This window comes from Canis lupus, chromosome 29, assembly GCF_048164855.1.
Source record: "Canis lupus baileyi chromosome 29, mCanLup2.hap1, whole genome shotgun sequence".
Taxonomy (NCBI): domain Eukaryota; kingdom Metazoa; phylum Chordata; class Mammalia; order Carnivora; family Canidae; genus Canis; species Canis lupus.
In genome coordinates this window covers 29,027,677-29,045,323 of record NC_132866.1, presented here as the reverse complement: position 1 = coordinate 29,045,323, position 17,647 = coordinate 29,027,677, and the positions used below count along the sequence as shown (strand labels likewise).

Here is a 17,647-nt window from a genome sequence, read left to right as displayed (position 1 = left end):
CCCTCCTTAAAGTACCCCTGGGTCATGTGTCTTGACCAGGACCTATCATTGGGTCTCACACTAAACTCTGTGTCTGAATTCCAGTATAAGCCATAATTAACACTAGACTCAGGAAAATGACTCTTACCCTATAACCAATGGTTGTGTATCTCAAACAGATGTTGGTCACTATGTTATAGAACACTCAGAGAAAAAACTGATACACAGCCAATATCATCACTTGTGCAGAGAAGAGGTGATCACCATGTAGCATGCTAAGGTCCACTCTCCTAAGAGCATATGGCTCATTAGCACCTTATACTTTAAACACCTCTGCTTCTGGTGTTAGTAGGTCTCTGTTTCCAAAAAAAAAAAAAAAAAAAAAAAAGATCCTGATCCTCAGATTTATGGAAGACTCATAGGACATCCATGGCACAGCCAAGGAATTAATTCATACTTGAGCTACACCCAATATCCTTAAACTCAAATTCCATTGCCATGGAATTGGCCCCTAATCATGATGATTACAGATTTAAGAATCTCCTGAAAAATGGGCCACCAACATCTGCTTTTGGCTCAGGTCATGACCTCAGGGTCCTGGGATAGAGCTCTGTGTGGGGCTCCCGGCTCAGCAGGGAGTCTGCTTCTCCCTCTCCCTCTGCTGCTCCCCCTGCTTATGCTCTCTTTCTCTCAAATAAATAAAATATTTAAAATAAATAAATAAAATAACAAGATACTCCTAGAGGACTTTTGAAAAATAAAATAGAAGACAAAGGGACAAACAAGTATGCTTCCCTTCCTGATACTGCCATAGCTGTCTATCCTCTCAGCATCTACAACATTAAACAAGTCCAACATCTTTTAGGCCTTTGGGTGTCAAGAAGCAACATACTTCTCACCAACAAATTTTACTTAAGCCCACTTATGCTAATGATCACAAATTGGCTCACTTTGATTACAGCTCCATACAACAAAAGGCTCTAGAATCTATCCAAATTCCAGCACAACAGAGCCTAGTTCACTGTAGAGGTGTATTAGTTTTTACTGCTGCTGCAACAAATTACCACAAACTTGGTGGCTTAAAATAACACAGATTTATTACCTGATAATTCTGTAAGTCAGAAACCCAATACAGTTCTTACAAGGCTAAAATCAAGCTGCCGGTATGGCTAATTCCTTTCTGGAAGCTCTGGAAGCATTCACTACTTGTCTTTTACAGCTTCTGGAGGCTACCTACAGTCCTTAGCTCAGGAACCTTTCTCTGTCTTCAAAGCCAGCAATGTTGCACCTTTTTGACCATTCTTCTACAATTAAATCTCCCCTCTGATTATAGCCAGGAAAGGTCTTCTACTTTTAAGGACTCCTGTGATTAGACTGGATACTGCCAGATAACCCAAAATAATCTCTCTATATCAATCGGTGTTATCTTAATTATATCTGCAAAAGTCCCTTTTGCTATGTATTCTAGAGATTAGGACATGGACATCTTTGAGGACACTATCCTGCCTACCACAAAAAGTCTTTAACAACCTCCTCTCATGGATCCTAGAACTCAGGACCACCCATGATGGTCATAAATTGTCTGTGGGTTTTCAATGCAAGAAATACTCTCCTCACCCCCAAACTACATGCTATCATTTAAGAGGCAGTTATTAGCTCATTACTGGGCTCTCCTGTAAACAGAGGCTCTCATATACTCTGACCCAGTTACTCCCTATACGCAGCTGCTCATTGTGCCTTGGGTCATGGAAGCAGCACTCACAAATTCAGCACAGCCATTGAGGCCCCCTTACTAAAATGGAAACAGTACTTACAAGTTAGAACCAAACCTCAGGCCCTCTGGCATTCCCCAATTGCTTGAGGGGTAGTCTCTCCTGTTCTCAGTCCCTTGACAAATACCACATTACCAGGGAAGGTCATTTATCTCCTAGATACCCTGGGAACCCCTTGGCTCAACTGAGTGAGCAGCAAAGGGAGCTCATATACTTTATAGATAGCAGTACCACCATTATACATGATGGAGTTTAATAGACAATTACTGCTTTTCATCCTTAATGGCACATCTCTAATAAAAAGGATAGGACCCAAAGATCAGCAAAATCAGCCAAACTTCAGGTAGTCTTAGTGCTGAATGCCCTGGTCACAATTTGCCCCTTTTATCCATTTTTACAGACTCCTGGGACATTGCAAATGGTAAAAACGATGTCTTCTTCAAAGTTGCCCCATTTGAGGTAAAGAACTCTCAGAATCTCATGCCTTACTGATACCCAAAATATGTACCAAAAATCACTCATATCTCTTCACATCCTAATGCCACACTATAAGAGTTCACTAAGATACTACTAATTGCCTTTGGTGTTCCTAACATTATTTATAGTGACCCAGACACACATTTCAATTATCAAAATACACAATACTGGCCTCTTGAACACAATATTCAATTGAACTGTAACTCTCTACCAGCTGAAGGCTGCAGGCCTCAAAAAATGCCACATGACTTAAACAAGTTAAAATTAAATTAAATTAAATTAAACATGGAACATCTCAGTGGTCAAATATCAGAGTTGAATTATAATAAAAAGTCTGGCTCCCATTTTTGATGTTTAACTACTGATGGCTTTCAAGTAGTTAAAAGATATTGGCCTTCCCCATATCTGAGAAAGCTGATAATAATGTATATGAACTCCTTCCTTTGGTACAGATGAAAATTTAAAATACACAAGCCCTGGTCAGCATATAAAAATCCTCACTGTGGCCCAATCCCTAGTCACAATAAAAGCCAAAGCTAGTCACCTATTCTAGTTCTTGTAAGTCATTTTTGGACCTATTGGGAACCTAGCCGTGCTCTCCCTAGAAAGGCTCATAATCCCAATTTAAATCCTAGCCAGTTTTTTTTTAAATATATAATAGACAAACTGATTCTAAAATGTATAAGAAAATGCAAAGGACCAACAACAGCCAAAGCAATCTTTTTAAAAAATATTTTATTTGAATTCAATTTAGATAACACATAGTGTATTATTACTAACAAGAGTAGAATTTAGTGATCCATCAGTTGCATACAACATCCAGTGCTCATTACATGAAACATCCTCCTTAATGCCCATCACCCAGTTACCCCATTCCTCCACCCACCTCCCCTCCAGCAACCCTCAGTTTGCTCTTTATAGTTAAGAGTCTCTTATAGTTTGCCTCCCTCTCTGTTTTTATCTTATTTTATTTTTCCTTCCCTTACCCTATGTTCATGTTTTATTTCTTAAATTCCACATATGAGTTAAACCATATGATATGTGTCTTTCTCTAACTTATTTCATTTAGCATAATATTTTCTCCTTCCATTTACAACATTGCAAATGGCAAGACTTCATTCTTTTTGATGGCTCAGTAATATTCCATTGTGTACATATACCATTTCTTTATCCATTCATCTGTCAATGCACATCTGGGCTCTTTCCATAATTTGACTAAGGTGGACATTGCTGCTATAAATATTGGGGTGCGTGTGCCCCCTCCAAATAACTATGTTTATATCCTTTGGATAGATACCTAGTAGTGCAATTGCTCAGTTGTAGGATAATTATATTTTTAACTTTTTGAGGAACCTCCATACTGTTTTCCATAGTAAACAGCCAAGGCAATATTGAAAAGAAAAGAAAATGACTGAACTATGGGATAACAAGGCTTAGTATAAAACCCTAAGAATTAAGACATTGGTGCAAGGATAAACAAAAATCAATGTAACAATACATGCTAAATGTGGATAAAAGCAGAAAACATTATGCTAAGTGAAACAAGCCAGGCACAAAAAGTAACACAGTCTATAATTGAATTTATATAAAATATCCAGACTGAAATCATAGAGTAAATCCATAGGACAGAAAACATAGTAGTGGTTGTCCAAGAGCAGGAGGAAAAAGAATATAGAGAATATCTGCTTACTAGGTACAGGGAATGATGAAAAATGCTTTGGAACTAAACATGGGGTGGTGACTGCACATTGTAAATGCACAATGGACTGCTCACTTTAAAATGGCTAATTTTATATTATGTGAATTCCACCTTAACTTTAAAAATTATGATAAATTGGGCCAGCTGAGTGGCTCAGTCATTTAAGCATCTGACTCTTAATTTTGGCTCAGGTCATGATCTCAGGATGGTGAGATCAAGTCCCACCTCGAGCTTAAGATTATCCTTCTCCCTCTCCCTCTGCCCCTCACCCACCTAGTACATGCAAATCCACACTCTCTCAATAAAAACAAAAATAATTTTAAAATTTTAATAAATGGTTTAAACCATTTCAAGAGTAGCCATGAAATCAAAAACTGAGCAGCATACATAAAGAGTTTATTTTTTTTTCTTTTCAACCCTATTAGAACAAAATATAGAGCCCAGAAACACACCCAAACATATGTGGTCACCTAATTCATGAAAAAAAAAAAAAGACAGTCCTGTAAGGATAAGTGAATTGGATATCCATATAAAAATAAAAGTAACCTTGACCTCTAACACCTAAAAATCAATTCCAGATGGATTGCAGACCTAATTGTGAAAAGTAAAACAATAAATCTTACAGGAAAAAGAATATAGGAAAACATCTTCATAATCTTGGAGGTCTTTCTCTGACTTTCTCTGACTAACAAAGATTTCTTAAATAAGACATAAAAATGTTAACGAAAAAGAAAAAAATGGTAAACTGGATTATATTAGGAGTAAAACCTTTTGCTCATGAATAGACATCATTAAGAGTGCAATGACACCAAGAGAAGATATAACAAACTCCTACAAATAAAAAACAAAAACCCAATTTTACAATGAACAAAAAGCAACATATAAAAAGACTATCAACATATGAAAATCAGTCAGTACAATAAACCACATTTACAGAATAAAGGACAACAAGCACATGACCATCTCGGTAAATACAGAGAAAGCATGAGACAAATTTTAACAACTTTTCATACTAAAAGCACTCAACAAACTAGGAATAGAAGGGGATTACCTTCTGTAGGTAAAAGTCATCTACAATAAAACCCACCACTAACATAATATTTAATGATAACAGTCTAAGAGCTTTCTCCCTAAAATCAGAAACAAGGCAAAAATATCTTCTCATATTCCTTCTATTCAACATTTTCCTGAAGGTTATAACCTAAACAGAGCATATAAGCAAGAAAAAGAATTTAAAAGCATCCAGATTGGAAGAAGTAAAATGATCTCTATTCACAATGACAAAACAATTAGAATTCATAAACAAGTTCAGAATGTTGCAGGATAGAAGACCTATATACAAAAATAAATTGTGTTTCTATACACTTTTACAATGAACTCCTAAAAATGTAATTAAGAAAAAAAACCCATCTATAGTAGCATTAACAAGAATAAAATACCTAGTAATAAATTTAACAAAAGAAGTATAAAACCTGTACACTGAAACCTACAAGACATTGTTGAAGGAAACTGTAGTAGTCCTAAATAAATGGAAGAACATCACCTGTTCCAATGTTCATGGAGTGAAAAACTTCCTATTATTAGGTTGGTAATACTCCAAAATTTATCTATAGATTCAACACAATCCATGTCAAAATCCCAGCTATCTTTTTTTTCAGTACTTGATAAGCAAGGGTGACCACCGGAAGTGGCCAAAACAACCTAGAAAAAGAACAAAGTTGGAAGAATGATGCTTCCAGACATCAAAATTACTGTAGCAAAGCTACAGTAATCAATACTGGCATAAAGCAGACATACAGACCAACAAGACAAAACTGACAAAACTGAAAGTTCAAAATAAACCTCTTATATATAGTCAACTGATTTTCAATTGTGTTACCAGGATCATTCAATGCAGGAAAGTCTTTTCAACACATGTTGGTATAACTGGATATCCACATGCAAAAGAATGAAGTTGAGCCCTTTTCTAATGCTATACACAAAAAATGATCTCAAAAAGGATCAAATGCCTAAATGTAAGAGCAGTTTTGAAACTATAAAACTCAGGAGTAAACATGAGTGGAAATCATTGTAATTTGAATTATGAAATGATTTCTTAGATATGACACTAAAAGCCCAAGTGACAAAAGAAAAATTAGATAAATCAGTTTTCATCAAAATACAATACTTTGTGTTTCAAGGGCACCATCAAGAAAGTAAAAAAGATAAACCACAGAATGGGAGATAATATTGCAAATCATATATAACATAAGAGACTTGTATCCATAATCTATAAAGAAATCAGACAAAATTTAAAAATGGACAACTCAATTAAAAAGTGGCCAGAGAACTGAAATATATATTTCTCCAAAGAATACATACAATTGGTCATTAAACCATGAAAAGATGCTCAACATCATTAGTCATTAAGGAAATATAAATCAAAACCCCAATGAAACACCAATTCACACCCATGAAGTGGCTATAATGAAAAAAGACAGACAATAACAAACAATAGTGAGGATATGAAGAAATTGGAACCCTTAGATGTTCCTGGTAGGATTGCAAAATTATTCACCTGCTTTGGAAACAGTCTGGCAGTCCCAAAAATGTTAAACATAAAGTTACCATGTGACCTAGCAAGTCTACCACTAGGTATATACCCAAGAGAATTTAAAAAACATACACCCACACAAAAACTTGTACATGAATGTTTATAGCATCATTATTCATAATAGCCAAATTGGAATCAATCCAAACTCCCAATCCACTGGCAAATGGGTAAACAAAATATGTCGTATCCAATACAATGGAATGTGATCTGGCCATAAAAAGGAATGAAGTAACAATATATGTTACAACATGGATAAACTTTGAAAACATCATGCTAAGTGAAAGAAGCCAGACACAAAAGATCACATATTGTATGATTCCACTTGTATGAAATGTTCAGAAATCCATAGAGACAGAAAATAGATTAGTGGTTGCCAGGAGCTAGGAGAAGGAATGGAGAGTAATTGTTAATGGGTATAGGTTGGTTTTTTTCTTGTTCTAAAATTAGGTAGTGATGATGGTTACACAACTCTGAATATACTAATGACCAATGAATTATTACTTTAAAAGAATGAGTTTTTTAAAGATTTTATTTATTTATTTATGATAGACATAGAGAGAGAGGCAGAGACACAGGCAGAGGGAGAGGCAGGCTCCATGCAGGGAGCCTGACGTGGGACTCGATCCTGGGGCTCCAGGATTGCGCCCTGGGCCAAAGGCAGGTGCTAAACCGCTGAGTTTTATATTTATATCTCAACCTTATTTTTAAAATGAGCAGGAAAAAAAGAAAATAAAATAAATAAAAATAAAAATGAGCAGGGGCACATGGGTGGCTCAGTGGTTGAGCATCTGCCTTTGACCCAGGTTGTGATTCCAGGGTCCTGGGATCAAGTCCTGCATCGGGCTCCCTGTAGGGAGTCTGCTTCTCCCTCTGCCTATGAATCTGTCTCTCTCTTTCTGTGTGTCTTTCATGAATAAACAAAAAGATTTTGTTTTTTTCTTTATTTTTATTTTTATTTATGATAGTCACACAGAGAGAAAGAGAGGCAGAGACACAGGCAGAGAGAGAAGCAGGCTCCATTCACCGGGAGCCCAACGTGGGATTCGATCCCAGGTCTCCAGGATCGCACCCTGGGCCAAAGGCAGGCGCTAAACCACTGCACCACCCAGGGATCCCCAAACAAAATCTTTAAATAAATAAATAAAAAGGAGCAAAAAAGCATTTCACAAGAGTACATCTAAATAAACACCTGAAAAGGTGACTTCATCAGTCACCAAGAACATGTGATTTAAAACCATAAAGAAATACTAGTACACATTGACTGGAAAGGCTAAAATGAAAAGAACAGAAAATACCAAGTGTTGACAAGGATATAGAGGAAGGGTCAGCAAACCAGGACCCACCACCTATTTTTCTAAATAAAGCTTTATTGAAAGCAGCCATGCTCATTCATTTATGTATCATCTATGGGTTCTTTCATGCTACAATGACAGAGCTGAGTACTTGCCACAAGTCCATTTGGCCTATAAAGACTAAAATATTTAGACTGACTCATATCGGGCCCCCAGCCCTTGATGCAGAGCAACCAGAACTCTCATACATTGCCACTGGGAGTGTAAATCAGTGCAATCACTCTAGAAAACTATATGGCATTATCTACCAAAACTGAATATTTTCATTACATTATAAACCCTCTGTATCTTCCTGTGGCTGCTGTTACATGTTACCATAGCCTTGATGGTTTAAACAGAAATTAATTCTCCCACAGTTCTGGAGGTCAGAACTCCAAAATCAAGGTGTCACTTATCACAACCATAAGACTCAAAGTGCTTTTATGTATTTGTTTTTATTGAAGTTCAATTTGCCAACATATAACACCCAGTGCCCATCCCATCAAGTGCCCTCCTCAGTGCCCATCACCCAGCTACCTCATCCCCCTCCCCACTTCCCCTTCCGCAACCCTTCGTTCACTTCCCAGAGTTAGGAGTCTCTCGTTTGTCTCCCTAATTTTTCTCACTCAGTTCCCCTCCTTTCCCTCATAATCCCTTTCACTATTTCTTATATTGCCCGTATGAGTGAAACCATATGATGATTGTCCTTCTCCAATTGACTTACTTCACTCAGCATAATACCCTCCAGTTCCATTCATGTTGAAGCAAATGGTGGGTATTCATCTCTTCTGATGGCTGAGTAATATTCCACTGTATATTTAGACCACATCTTCTTTATCCATTCATCTGTCAAAGGACACCGAGGCTCCTTCCATATTTTGGCTATTGTGGACATTGCTGCTATAAACATTGGGGTGCAGGTGTCCCGGCATTTCACTACATCTGTATCTTTGAGGTAAATACCCAGTAGTGCAAATGCTGGGTCATAGGCTCTATTTTTAACTTTTTGAGGAACCTCCACACTGTTTTCCAGAGTGGCTGCACCAGTTTGCATTCCCACCAAAAGTGCAAGGGGGCTCCCTCTCCACAGCCTCTCCAATATTTGTTTCATGTCTTGTTAATTTTCATTATTCTCACTGGTGTGAGGTGGTATCTCATTTTGGTTTGATTTGTATTTCCCTGATGGCAAGTGATGCGGAGCATTTTCCCATGTGCTTGTGGGCCATGTGTAGGTCTTCTTTGGTGAAATTTCTGTTCATGTCTTCTGTCCATTTCATGATTGTATTTTTCACTTCTTGGGTGTTGAGTTTAATAAGTTCTTTATAGATCTTGGATACTAGCCCTTTATGTCATTTGCAGATACCTTCTCACATTCTGTAGGTTGTCTTTTAGTTTTGTTGACTGTTTCTTTTGCTGTGCAGAAGATTTTTAACCTGATTAAGTCCTAATAGTTCATTTTTGCTTTTGTTTCCTTTGCCTTCAAAGATGTATCTTCCAAGAAATTACAGTGGGCAAGTTAAAAAAAGTTGTTGTCTGTGTTCTCTTCTAGGATTTTGATGGATTCTTGTCTCACATTTAGATGTTTCAATCATTTTTTAACAATTTTTAAAAAGATTTTATTCATTTATTAATGAGAGTCATAGAGAGAGAGAGGCAGAGATACAGGCAGAGGGAGAAGCAGGCTCCGTGCAGGGAGCCTGACGCGGGACTCGACCCCGGGTCTCCAGGATCACGCCCCAGGCTGAAGGCGGCGCCAAACCGCTGAGCCACTGGGGCTGCCCTGTTTTAATCATTTTGAGTTTATCTTAGTGTATGGTGTAAGAGAATGGTCTAGTTGCCTTCTTCTGCACGTGACTGTCCAATTTCCCCAAACCATTTATTGAATAGACTGTCCTTTTTCCAGTGGATATTCTTTCCTGCTTTGTCGAATATTACTTTGACCATAGAGTTGAAGGCCCATTTCTGGGTTCTCTGTTCTGTTCCATTGATCTATGTGTCTGTTTTTGTGTACCACACTATCCTGATGATCACAGTTTTGTAGTACAGCTTGAAATCCAGCATTGTGATAACCCTTGGCATTGGTTTCTTTTTCAATATTCCTCTGGCTATTCAGGGTCTTTCTGATGCTGTACAAATCTTAAGATTATTTGTTCCAACTCTGTAAAGAAAGTCCATGGTATTTTGGTAGGGACTGCATTGCCTTGGGTAGCATAGACATTTTCACAATATTTATTCTTCCAATCCATGAGCATGGAATATTTTTCCATCTCTTTGTGTCTTCCTCAATTTCTTTGAGAAGTGTTCTTTGGTTTTGGGGTGTAGATCCTTTACCTCTTTGGTTAGGTTTATTCCTAGGTATCTTATGCTTTTGGGTGCAATTGTAAATGGGACTGAATCCTTTAATTTCTCTTTCTTCAGTCTCATTGTTAGTGTATAGAAATGCCCCTAGTTTTTGGGCATTTTGTATCCTGCCACATTGCTGAATTGCTGTATGAGTTCTAGCAATCTTGGGGTGGTGTCTTTTGGGTTTTCTATGTACAATATCATGTCATCTGCGAAGAGGGAGTGTTTGACTTCTTAGCCAATTTGAACGCCTTTTATTTCTTCTTGTGAGATTGTACATCCCTGTTGTGTTCCTGGCCTTAGGGGAAAGGCTCTCAGTTTTTCCCCATTGAGAATGATATTTGCTGTGGACTTTTCATAAATGGCTTTTAAGAAATGAGGAATGTTCCCTCTATCCCTAAACTCTGAAGAGCTTTAGACAGGAATGGATGCTGCATTTTGCCAAATGCTTTCTATGCATCTATTGAAAGGTTCATATGGTTCTTGTTTTTTCTCTTGTTGATGTGATCTATCACGTTGATTGTTTTACAAGTGTTAAACCACCCTTGCATCCTGGGGATAAATCCCACTTGGTCATGGTGAATAATCTTCTTAATGTATTGTTGGATCCTATTGGCTAGTATCTTGTTGGGAATTTTTGTATCTGTGTTCATCAGGGATATTGGTCTATAATTCTCCTTTTTGGTGGGCTCTTTGGCTTTGAAATCAAGGTAATGCTGGCCTCATAAAGTTTGGAAGTATTCCTTCCCTTTTCATCCTTCAAAACAGCTTTAGTAGAATAGGTATTTTTTCTTCTTTAAATATTTGATAGAATTCTGGGAAGCCACCTGGCCCTGGACTTTTGTGTCTTGGAAGGTTTTTGATGACTGCTTCAATTTCCTCACTGGTTATTGGCCTGTTCAGGTTTTCTGTTTCTTCCTGTTCCAGTTTTGGTAATTTGTGATTTTTCAGAAATGCATCCATTTCTTCTAGATTGCCTAATTTGTTGGCATATAGCTGCTCATAATATGTTTTTAAAATCGTTTGTATTTCCTTAGTGTTGGTTGTGATCTCTCCATTTGAGGTTTTTTTCTTTTTAATAAGGCTGGCTAATGGTTTATCTATCTTATTCATTCTTTCAAAGAACCAACTCCTGGTTTTGTTGATCTTTTCTACAGTTCTTCTAGTCTCTATTTCATTGAGTTCTGCTCAAATCTTTATTATCTCTCTTCTTCTGCTTGGTGTAGGTTTTATTTACTGTTCTTTCTCCAGTTCCTTCAGGTGTGAGGTTAGCTTGTGTATTTGATTTTTTTTCCAATTTTTTGAGAGAGGCTTGTATTGCAATGTATTTCCCTCTTAGGACTGCTTTTGCTGAAGAAACAAACAATCCAATCATGAAATGGGCAAAAGACATGAACAGAAATTTCACAGAGGAAGACATAGACATGGCCAACAAGCACATGAGAAAATGCTCCGCATCATGCCCATCAGGGAAATACAAACCAAAACCACAGTGAGATACCACCTCACACCAGTGAGAATGGGGGAAATTAACAAGACAGGAAACAACAAATGTTGGAGAGGATGTGGAGAAAGGCGAACCCTCTTGCACTGTTGGTGGGAATGTGAACTGGTACAGCCACTCTGGAAAACTGTGTGGAGGTTCCTCAAAGAGTTAAAAATAGATCTGCCCTACGACCCAGCAATTGCACTGCTGGGGATTTACCCCAAAGATACAGATGCAGTGAAATGCCGGGACACCTGCACCCCAATGTTTATAGCAACAATGTCCACAATAGCCAAACTGTGGAAGGAGCCTCAGTGTCCATCGAAAGATGAATGGATAAAGAAGATGTGGTATATGTATACAATAGAATATTACTCAGCCATTAGAAACGACAAATACCCACCATTTGCTTCGACATGGAGGGACCTGGAAGGTATTATGCTGAGTGAAATAAGTCAATTGGAAAAGGACAAACATTCTATGGTCTCATTCATTTGGAGAATGTGAAAATTAGTGAAAGGGAATAAAGGGAAAGGAGAGAAAATGAGTGAAAATACCGGTGAGAGTGACAAAACATGAGAGACACCTAACTCTGGGAAATGAACAAGGGGTAGTGGAAGGGGAGGTGGGCAGGGGGTTGGGGTGACTGGGGATGGGCACTGGGGGGCACTTGGTGGGATGAGCACTGGGTGTTATGCTGTATGTTGGCAAATTGAACTCCAATAATTTTTTTTTTTAAAGAAAGGAGTGCTTTTGCTGTATCCCAAAGATTTTTGAACGGTTGTATCTTCATTTTCTTTAGTTTCCATGAATCTTTTAAATTCTTATCTAATTTCCTGGTTGACCCATTCATCTTTTAGTAGGATGCTCTTTAACATCCATGTGTTTGAATTTTTTCCAAATTTCTTCTTGTGATTGAGTTCTAGTTTCAAAGCATTGTGGTCTGAAAATATGTAGGGGACAATCCCAATCTTTTGGTAAGAGTTGAGACCTGATTTGTGACCCAATATGTGGTCTATTCTGGAGAAAGTTTCATGTGCACTTGAGAAGAATGTGTATTCAGTTGTGTTTGGATGGAAAGTTCTGTATATATACCAAATCTATTTGGTCCAGTGTATCATTTAAAGCCCTTGTTTCTTTGGTGTTGCTATGCTTAGAATATCTGTCATTTGCATAAAGTGCTGTGTTGAAATCTCCTACTATTAGTGTATTAGTATCTAAGTATCTCTTTACTTTGGTTATTAATTGAATGATATACCTGGCAGCTCCCACATTATGGGCATAAATATTCATGATTGTTAGGTCTTCTTGTTGGATAGGCCCTTTAATTATGATATAGTGTCCCTCTTCATCTCTTACTACAGTATTTGGTATAAACTCTAATTTATCTGATATGAGGATTGCTACCCCAGCTTTCTTTTGAGGACCACTTGAATGATAAATGGTTCTCCACCCCTTCACTTTCAGGCTGGAGGTGTCCTCAGGTCTAAAATGAGTTCTTTAAAAAAAAATGAGTCTCTTATAGACAGCATATAGATGGGTCTTGCTTTTTTATCTAGTCCGATACCCTGTGTGTTTTGATGGGATCATTTAGCCCATTCACATAGTAACTATTGAATAGTACCTATTGAAAGATATGAATTAGTGTCATCATATTACCTATTCAGTTCCTGTTTTTGTGGATTATTTCTTTGGGTTCCCTCTTTCTTTTACAGGGTTCCCCTTAATATTTCTTGCAGAGCTGGTTTGGTGGTCACATATTCTTTCAGTTTCTGCCTATCCTGGAAGCTCTTTATCTCTCCTATTCTGAATGACAGCCTTGCTGGATAAAGTATTCTTGGCTGCATGTTTTTCTCATTTAGTAACCTGTATATATCACGTAGCCCTTTCTGGCCTGCCAGGTCTCTGTGGAGAAGTCTGCTGTTAATCTGATATTTCTCCCCATGTAAGTTAAGAAACTCTTGTCTCGCAGTGCTTTAAGAATTTTATCTTTATCTTTGAAATTTGCAAGTTTCACTATTAAATGTCAAGGTGTTGATGGTTTTATTGATTTTTTGGGGGGGGGTCCTTTCTATCTCTTGGATCTGAATGCCTGTTTCCTTCCCCAGATTTGGAAAATTCTCAGCTATGATTTGTTCAAATACACTTTGTGGTCCTCTCTCTTTCTCTCAATCTCTGTCTCACAGCCTCTTCTGGAATCACAATTAGATGTATATTCTTCCTTCTCAAGCTATCATTTATTTCCCTAAGCCTTTCATCATGGTCTCTTGTTTTTCTCTTTTTTCCTCAGCTTCCTTCCTTACCATCAACTTGTCTTCTATGTCACTCACTCTCTCTTCCACCTCATTAACCCTAGCAGTTAGAACATCCAATTTTGATTGCATCTCATTTAATCTATTATTAATTTGGCCTGATTAGATCTCAATTCTGCAGTAACAAAGTCTCTTGAGTCCTTTATGCTTTTTTCCAGAGCCACCAGTAGCTTTATAATTGTGCTTCTGAATTGAATTTCTGACATCATATTGCAAATCCAAATTCTATAACTTTGTGGCAGAGAGCACTGTTTCTGGTTCTTTCTTTTGTGGTGAATTCTTCCTTCTAGTCATTTTGTCTAGTGCAGAGTGGCTGTATGAGTAGGCCGAGTCAAAAATATCAACCATGACCTGAGTAAAATACACCCTAAGTGATTCTAAAGAGGTCAGAGGCCAGAAAATAAAATATAAAGAAGAACAGAACAAAATAAAGCAAAAGGACCACTAAAGTGAAAACAAATTTTAAAACAGAGTAGTAAAAATAAAAAGCCAAAAACAAAGAAGAAGAAAAAAGTAAAGAAAAGAGGAAAAGAGAAAAAAAAGGGTGGGGATGGTGAGGAAGCAATAGTGGAGAGAGAATGTAATCTACCTGAGGGGGTCCTAGAGGGTTATTCTTTTGGTTCTGAGTGTATTTTGTTCTGTATGTTAGAAGATGCTCAATCCCAAATTTATATAAACCAGCAATGCTTATATAAAGCCCCAACATTGACCACCAAAACATAAACAAGATAAAAGAGGAGGGCAGAATGGGAAGGAAGAGATAATACAATCTTACAGAATGAACCAACACAGTGTTCCACTTGGTTCTGGGTGAATACTGGTCATGTTTTAGAAGGTACTAACTTCCACCACTGTAAAACAAAATGAGGCAGAAAAAAACAAAAAACAAAAACCCATATTCTGTATATCTACCAAAATTAAATTGAATACGTTGAAGGGAATCCAGAAGTGAAAAATATATCTAAGACATGTAATTGTAGAAATATGAAAGTCAAAAAGGAAAAAAAACTAAAAGTGAAGAGCTGATAAAATACTGTAGTTAAGGTGGGAAAAGAGAAAAAAAATATTGAAAAATTTTAGCCGGATATAAAAATGAATAGAAATGGGAAAAAAAAAAAAAAAGGACCCTCTAGTTCTATATACTATTTTCCCTCAGTCCTGGAGCTTTCCAGCACTGCTTGGCCAATCACTTGCTTTTCCCTTGTACTTCCAGCAGTTCTTCTGTGGGGGGTAGGGAGGGTCTGCTGTGCTGATTCTCAGGTGTCTGTGCCTGGGCAGAAATTCCCCACCCCTTGCCAGGTGCTGGGCTCTGTGTGAGCTGTTTATCCTGTGAGAACTTTGTTCCTTCTCCCAGGCACAAGGTAAAAGAGGAAAAACAACAATGGCAGTAGCCAGATTTCCATCTCTGGAGGTGAACTCCCTGTGAGTAACTAACCACAGTCTCCCAGTCCTCACTGGTCTAGATGCTCCTGGGGGCAGGCCCAGGTACACTGATCTGCACAGCTTGCAGGGCACCCAGTAGCAGGAGAGTTCTTACTTTCCTATGCCCTCCTCGCTTACACTTGTCCCAGGGGGAACACAGGATCACTGGCTTTGTCTGCTTGGGCGCCCTGGGATCAGGGACCCTGTGCCGCTGGACCTGTGCTCCTGGGGACCACCTCTCCCAAAGGGAACAGGGTACAGCCACCTGCATCCGGAGCCAGCCCACCTAACCAATTGGCTTCTCCCAAATGCCCTGGAGGGCTGCAGCGCTCCAGCCCTTTACCAATATTGGACCTCGGTTTATGATGAGCTTTCCCCCAGGCACCCCTCCTCTTTTAGTGACTCTGGGAATCTTGAGGCTTCACTGCCCCTCCTGCAATTCTGCCCAATTTCCCTGCTAAGCACTTTTCCGTCAGAGAAAACTCTGGTGTGGATTTTTAAAGTTCACACTTCTTCAGGGCTGGGCTTTTGTACCCCAGAGGCTTTCGCAGCTCTGCTTTAGCCTGGCTACGTGCAGTTCCCCTCCCCTACTTAGTTACTTACTTTTTTTTTTTTTTTTTTTTTTTGCCTTCCTATCTTGTTAGAAGCAAAAACTTTTCTCTCTGTAGCATTCCAGCTGTTCTCTCTTTAAATCTCAGGTTGAATTTGCAGGTGTTCAGGATGTTTTTGAAAGTTATCTAGGTAAGTTTGTGGGGCCAGTTGAGTTGAGGACCTCTACTCTTCCCGCATCTTGCCAGAAGCCAAGACTCAAAGTATTAAAAAAAAAATGTATTTGGAGGAGCACCTGGGTGCCTCAGTCTGTTAAGCTTCTGCTTTTAGTTCAGGTCATGATCCCGGGGTCCTGGGATCAAGTCCCACATTGGGCTCCCTGCTTCTCCATCTCCCTCTGCTCCTCACCCCTGCTCACACAGTCTCTCTCTCTCTCATAAATAATTAAAATCTTTTTTAAAAATTTCTTTTGAATGACACTGTCATGACAATTAGTACCCAGTTGAGCCAAACAGTATAAATATAATTTATATAGATATTAAACACAGGAAAAATTTTGGCATCATATATCTTAGTGAGATGAAATGTGGCTTTTACTTTATATTTATGCACTTAGTAATAGTATTAGTCAATGTATAAAATCAATCACTTCCCTTTTTAAAATTTATGTTTAAATATAAACTCTGAGAAAGTTTGTTTACAAAAAAAAGTAAACGGGAATAGTAATCATTTTCTTATGGCAATATGACCTCTTTGATCTCCTCTAGAGTTATATACCAAATCGCAGTGATCTCTTATTAAATATTACTTTTAATTATCTATCAATTAAGAACTATAGTAGGTGTTCCTTCAGTTTTGTAGAAAAAAACTGGTAAACAATAAAAAAAAACTGGTAAACACCTAAATTATAAAAATATTTGTGGTACAATGATTTGGGCCATTCACTTTCTTAAGATTGGCACCAATTTTCCTTCTATGCACCATAGTAAGATTAGGAATGGATGAGAAATTTGCAAAAGAAACCGATTATATTGAATTATAGTTATAATTTTTTTAAATTAGTGACATAGCATCAAATGTATCAATGTTAATTCATTGAATAAAAGATCAAGTGGCAAATCAAAATTTCACAGTAGTGAGCACGACTATTTCTAAACACTCACGATGTGAACGTCAACATCTGAGATTTCTATGGTCAAATGTACAAGTACTGTTACCATTTCTTTCTTTTTTCTTTTTTTTTGGGGGGGGGTTGTTTTTGTTTTTGTTTTTTGGTAAAGATTTTATTTATTTATTCATGAGAGACACACAGAGAGGCAGAGACAGAAGCAGGCTCCCTGCGGGGAGCCTGATGTGGGACTCAATCCCACGGCCCCTGGATCACAACCTGAACCTAAGGCAGATGCTCAACCACTGAGCCACCCAGGCGCCCCTACTGCATGATTTCTACTGATGACATTGTCACAGGTACTGCTAATATTTCCATGGTTTAGTTTCATAACTGATGAAAATGCAAAACTTGATTCAGAGGTGTAACAAAATAAGTGATTTTCCTTCCATCCTAGCTTATGAATCACCAAAATCCTAGAGTTAAGAACCCCTGGCTTAATGGAAGTAAGAAGGGAACAATGAGGAGAGGAAATACAAGACATACACATACCTAAACCTCTAGACTCGGGCTCAG

At 38.0% G+C, this 17,647-nt stretch overlaps 1 long non-coding RNA gene across 1 annotated transcript; it reads left to right on the top strand.

Moving 5' to 3' along the window:
• Positions 1–15,344: 15,344 nt before the first annotated feature.
• On the top strand, positions 15,345–17,647 carry LOC140620583 (uncharacterized). Its single transcript, XR_012020329.1, has 3 exons — positions 15,345–15,414; positions 16,113–16,155; positions 17,529–17,647. It is a non-coding gene; the product is annotated as an uncharacterized lncRNA (long non-coding RNA).